Raw genomic sequence first — 6,889 nt, 5'->3', positions numbered from 1 at the left:
AGAACATTGCTCAAGGGAGGAAACTTTTTAACTCTCGAAAGAGTTGTCTTTGGCATATTCTTTTTATCAATATTACAGTGCAACTTTACATGCTGTTACAGAAAATCACCGACTTAAATGATACTTTTAATATAAATTTATAACCTCTATCAGATGATGAAATACTCTTAAAACCGAGCATTCAAATGATGTTTTTAGTGTTATTTTATTGTCTGTGTCAGATGATATAATAATTCACAAAAAAACAATTTTAATTGGTAATTTTGTGAGCATTTTTGCTCCTGTATTACCAATGCACTCATGAGAAGGATATATTTCAATTAATATTTTTTGTTTATTATTTATAAATGAAAACACTTATTTTTCTTTTTAGTCGCAATGCATAATAATTGCCATTAAGAAAAGGCCAATAGGCAATTACATATGATGATTTTTGGCTCATAAGTCCAATACAATAGAACCCACTAACCCTTTGTTTGGATTGAGGGTTTATGGTGGTAAGGGAAAATAAAGGATGGTCTTAAGGAATTTTTCACTTGTTTGGGGTGGAGGATTGAGGGATAGGGAGAGCTTTGGGGGTTTATTTCTCTAACCCACCAATTTGATGGGTTGGGAAGAGTTGAAAAAGTTTATATTTTTTGATTTCCTGTATTACCCATATTAATTTTAAAAAATCTCCAAAATATCTCTTCTTACTATAAAATAATAAGTTTTACAAAAATAATAGTTTTGTGATTTTTATATTTAACCTTACCTTCCAATACCATCCAACCAAACAAAATAAAGTTATAAAACTTTCATTTACATTACCTTCTTCCCAAATATAAATAAAACTATTATCTTACCTTACCATACCATATATTCCTTTACCTTAACTTACCTTATTTTACTAAATCTCCCTTCATTCCATCCAGACAAACCCTAAAGCTACCAACTCAAAGACCAAGGTGTAGCCACAAACTACATAACCTTATAGTGAGGAGCATAATGCTGTTAGAAAGCATATCACCAATCATCATTGCCACAGCTCTGTAATTTCAAGAGCCAAACCGAGCCTCCTTAGGTAGCTTTACCAATCTCAACAGTCAAAAAATCAAAGAGCATTTACCTATAAGCCAAGCAAAGCTAAGAAGAAAGTTGAGAGTAAACACTTCAAACAAAAGCAAAAGCCTACACTCCCGAATATTAGAGATGAGGATCGATCACCAGAGGCTGTAAAGGAGGGGATGGCAAAGCTTATGACCTTTCTCATGGCTAAAAGGGTTATCGACCATCATAGAGTGACAGTTATAGACCAAGAGAATACCATCCTCTTCATAGCTTTCCGTAGCTCTTAGAGATGAGAAATCGTCACACAATCAATCAGAGCCACAAAATCATCACAAAGGAAGAAATTCACAAGTAAATCAAGAAAAACCCTCCCAAATTTGCTCAGATCTGCTAAATAGTACACCCATTATTGTTAAACTGGCGAGTCAACTCGTATGAGTTTACGAGTTTACTTGTTAGAATCAATCAAACGTTTCAACGCATGTAAAAAATCGAACTACTATAAAGTCATGATAGAATCGAGAGTTAACTTAGTAAAATCGGTAAAAACGCGAGTTCATTGACAAGTTTGACAAGGTCATTTTCCACTTGAAATTGGGCCAAAATGATGGATTGTTTAAAGCCCAAAAAGAAATTAAAAAAAAAAACAACAAAAAAAATGTAAAATCGTGTAGTTTCACTTTTCTTCACATTGTTACATTAAATAGAGAAAGAGGAATTCATGGGATTAGGTTTCAACAGGCAATAGCTTCGACTAGAGGTGAGCATTTGGTCGGTTCGATTTCAAATCGAACCTAACCGAAATAATCGATAATCGAAAATCTCATAAATTGTAAACCAAACCGAACCATTTATTAGAGAAAAATCAAACCGCACTGAACCGAATCAATCATTATCGATTTTGTTCGGTTCAATTAATGAAAAACCAAAATTTCAAGTTTTTTCAATTGCCAAACCTAGTTTGACCTGTAAATTACATATTTGCATTTGTTCACACTTCATAGCATACAATTCATATAAAATCAATTGTGTAGCATCAAATAAACAATCAATTTAATAAAATGTCACTATGCCAAATAAACCATAAAATAAATAAAAGTATAAAAAGACTAAACCAAATAATAATCCAAGCACCAAATGCCAAACCATAAAACATAACATAATTGAAATAAAAGCTAAAATAACCACAGCCATACTCTAAATACAATACAGTTCAGTTATTATTAAAATCCATAAAATAACATAATAATAAAATACCAAATCTCCAACTAGATAAAACCTAAATACAGTCCTTATTAAAATCCATCAAATAATAACATAATTAAACATAATATTAAAATCCATCAACTCTCTAACAATTTGATTTTGAGTAGTCCAACCAAATCCAAAACATCCTCAAATGAAGAGGTAGCAGGCACCAACTTTTGGGAACCTACACAAACAATATAATAGAAAAAAAGACAATCGATATATAATAATTAATGAAAGCATAAAACAATATAAAACTTTAAACAATAAAACTTACATCTAAGAGTTAAGGGTAGGGGTTGAACAACTTAATCCACCTAATTGGGTTAGGCCAACACTTGGTAGTACTGAAAATTAAATTATATAATGAAAAAAAAAATTCAATCCATGTTGAAATGAGAATATTAAAAGATAAAAATTATCTAAATACATGTATTTATTACATACCCTCTTCAAACTTTTCAAGTTCCTCTAAATCTTCCTCAACATTTATTGGACAATTTGAGGAACGTGTCCAATCTTGTGCACATATCAAAGCCTCCACAATTCTGAGAGTTAAAGAACTCCTAAAGGGATCTAGTACTCTCCCACTAGTACTAAATGCGCTCTCTGATGCAACAGTTGAAACTGAGACTGCCAATATGTCTCTTGCCATTTTTCAAGGATAGAAAATCTCTCAGAATTGATTTTCCACTATTGCAAAAGATCAAAATATTCCTTGTCCTCTTGAATTGCCTCATTGAGATACACTTTCAACTCTGTTTTTGAATATAAACCTCTATTTTTTTCTAACGTTTGCCTTTTGTAGTGATGCTTCAAGTACAATTTAGGCTTCAGATTTATTGTACTACCACTACCACTTGAGAGCTGTGAGCTAGTTTTATCACTTGTTTGCTCATAATCAGTTTGGTACATTTTCTTATAATCATTAAATAAGTCAATCAAAGATGACTTCACCTTCTGGAACAACTGCTCACCCTTTTCTTCGCCATGCATTTGACAAAATTGAAACTCCATATATTTTGTCACGACCCAACCTATGGGCCGGACCGGCACTAGGACCTGGGCCAGCCTAAAGCCCTCGAGGCCCGTAATAAGCCTAACTATTCCTTAACCCAACTCTAAGGCCCATTTGGGCCCAATTTCAAGAATTCAACCGGACAGAGTCCAACCAGAAAGTGGACCTTTCAACGGAAAGTTTTTCACTCACCCGACCTGTAAACACAATATATAATTAACTGGGGAGCTCAGCTCACCCTCCACATACTCAAATGTCATAAAAATAAATGGGAGCTCAGCTCCCTCATCCAGTCCAACAAACGTGCATATAATAATAAGTTTACAGGCCCAACATGACAATTATATTACAGTCCCCAAAATAAATAAATATTTCTAACACATGCGGAAATTCTAGGAGTTAATAGAATTATACAAATATTAATAAACTACCTGCGAAGAAGAGAAGCAGGTTAACCACAACAAAAATCCTCCTATAGCTTGAAAAATAATTAACAGGAGTGAAGAGAGTAAAATATCAATTTTAACCATAATCTCTATAACTATCTAAAGCTAATGCACCCTGTAGAGTGAAATGCAATATCAGCAATATTTTCACATCATAACAGCAAAAAGGTAATTTGGAGCATTCACACACTCAGCAATGTTAAATCATAAATATATGGGAGTTGATCCCCTATACAGCTCTCTTTAATCCAACCTGTGCCAGCAAAGAACTCAGGCCGGACTTTCGCTTAATAAACCAAATTGGGGTCCCAGCGAAGAACTCAAGCCATGTCTACCCCGAAGGATCGGGTCCCAGTGAAGATCTCAAGCCGTGTCTATCTGTCCTGTCCATAGTCAACACTATACCACACGCACACCAACGCACGCACACTGCTCCAAATTACCACAACAACATCCATGGTACTTTAATAATTATGAATGCAACATAAAACGTGCCTAGTGTTTAACTACATAAATACATATTTATAAGTGATGCATGGGCATGCTGGAATATATAATAATATCCAAAATTACAATTAAAATTAATATTTTACTCACAGACTTGACAGCAGTCACTGTGGTGGCTGAGCGGAGGAAGAAGGCTGTCCCGGCTCACCTGACAACTTTATTACAATTATTTAATACAATTGACTCAATACAAACCAAGAAAAGACCAAATACGTCCTAAGTCGTGCCGAAGATCCGGTAGAATCTCCCCTATACCTAGGACCTACCCAACCTGTAAATGAGTTTAAAACACACTTCTATATCCACCAACCATACACTCACAACTCAATCATATCACACAGCCCCTCCTAGGCCCATCCAAACAGTCATCAATCACAATATGTAAAATTACAGTTTAGTCCTTATAATTGACCCTTTTTACAAAAACTATCCAAATAAACTCTAAAAATTCTAAAACTTTGCCCCGCGGTCCTTAGCAATATTACTAGGCATTGCAAAAAGAATCATAATTTTCTGAGCTACCACGAATATTTTATGGATTTTTAATCACATTTAAGCACTAGAAAATTACGAAAAAGCAAGGTTCAGGTTTACCTATGCCGATTCCAATCTCGGAAACGTGCTTGGGACGTCTGACAATGGTGGGGTAACTAAAATATAGGCCCAATTCAGAGACTTTTTCGGTAGCTGGTCTGTCTGGCCGGAAATTCACAAACTTGGACAACTGTCGAATTTCCGCAAATTGAAGGTACCTACACGAAGCCCACAACACGGGAGTTAGTATATAATTTTTACAGAATTTTCTAAGCTCATTTAATGCTCGGAAAAATACTACGAAGTTTCGTGGGACCCACCGAAAAATGGTGTCTGAAAATTTTAAAATTTATATTGCCGCGAAGCTCTCGATGAGTGGAGCGCTCTGGTACTCTCGGTTTTCTCGTGGGGTTTACGGTTTGCAAGAAATCTAGTCCAAAAGTCAAAATGAGCTAAAATTTTCCGAACAAAAATTGGACAAAACGCTCGATGGATTTTGGTGTTCTTAGTGTTTATGGAAAGCTCTCGAAGTGTGGATGGTGTTTGACACAAGATCAAGCCCAATCAGTGGTCGGATAGGCCGGGAAGCCAAAACGGGGCGCGCGCGTCTGGTGGTCTTCGCGCGTGTTTTTCGACTGCCTGGAGCGTCGGCCGGCCGTGGGGAGGTGGTGGGGCGGTGCGCCAGCGAGGTGGGGAAGGTGGGGTGGTGGCGGCGCGGCCTGGGAGTGAGGGAGGAGAGAGAAAACGGGAAGGGAAGGAGGAGAGGTCGGGCGCGCAAGGGAGAAGAAAAAAGAAAAAGAAAAGGCCGGTCCGATTCGACTAGTCCGATCCGGTCCTATTCGATTCGGCTAGTTCGATTCAGGATATAAAATTTTGAAATTTTACTCTGCCTTGGGACCGAAAACAAGGCCCAAAAATTCTGAAAAATTCTAGAAAACTCAGAAAATTTCTTAGACTCCAAATATATTTTTAGTTTTGCCACGTGGTCTTTAAACTAATTTTTAAAAATCATCAAAGTTTAATAATTTCAGAAAATCAAATCCGATTTCTAAAACCCGAAAAATCTCAAATAATTTTTCAAAATTTAATTAAAATAAATATCAATATTTACCAAAAAATAATAAATTTAAAAATTAGGGATGTTACATATTTAAACTTATCACGAGGGTCAAGAACAGTAGCAAAATAAATCAATTTATTCATTTTATCTATATCCCCCCAGTACTTGTCAAATTTTTTCTTCATTCTGCCTCCCATATTTTTCACCTCAATATTAGTACTGTCCACCCATTGATTTAAGATAAAAAGCCAAGTCACTTATCTTACCAAAAAACATGTTAGATGTGACATATTGAAAACCAGAAATACGCAAAGTAAGCTTATAAAAATGAGATAATATTTCAACCATTTTCCTACACTCAGAGCAATCATGAAAATCAGGCACCCCATTCTCTTCCAATTCAAGCCTAAACATAGGTTCTTGTGACTCATACGTCTTGAATGCTCTTTCATATTTTTTAGTTGCATTCAACATCAAGTAAGTTGAATTCCACCTAGTTGACAAATCCAAACACAAAGAAGACTTACCATCAAGTTTTTCATATTCAACACACTCCTTAAACTTTTTTAACCTAGCTGGAGAACTTCTAATGTATCTCACTGCATTCTTTACTTTCAACACTGACTCACCAACATCTTTTAAGCCATCCATGACAACTAAATTAACTACATGTGCCATACACCTCATATAAAGGTAATCAGAATTAGAAACACTAACATCCCAATTTGCAAGCTTTTTTTCCAAATAAGAAATGGCTATATCATTTGAACCAGCATTGTCAACTGTAATGGTGAACATCTTATCTAGCCCCCACTCTAGCAGACAAGTTTTAATAGCTCTACCAATAGCATCACCTTTATGACTTGTAATAGGACAAAAATTAATGATTTTCTTATGTAACTTCCAATCATTATAAATGAAATGAATAGTAATACACATATAATTAATTCGTTATAATGATGTCCATGTATACGTAGTAAGACTCACCCTTTGACAAATTCTCTTCAAATAAGACTTCAATTTTGA

This window comes from Hevea brasiliensis, chromosome 2 (assembly GCF_030052815.1).
Source record: "Hevea brasiliensis isolate MT/VB/25A 57/8 chromosome 2, ASM3005281v1, whole genome shotgun sequence".
NCBI lineage: Eukaryota > Viridiplantae > Streptophyta > Magnoliopsida > Malpighiales > Euphorbiaceae > Hevea > Hevea brasiliensis.
The sequence above is the reverse complement of the archived record's forward strand: the minus strand, read 5'-3'. Positions refer to the sequence as shown.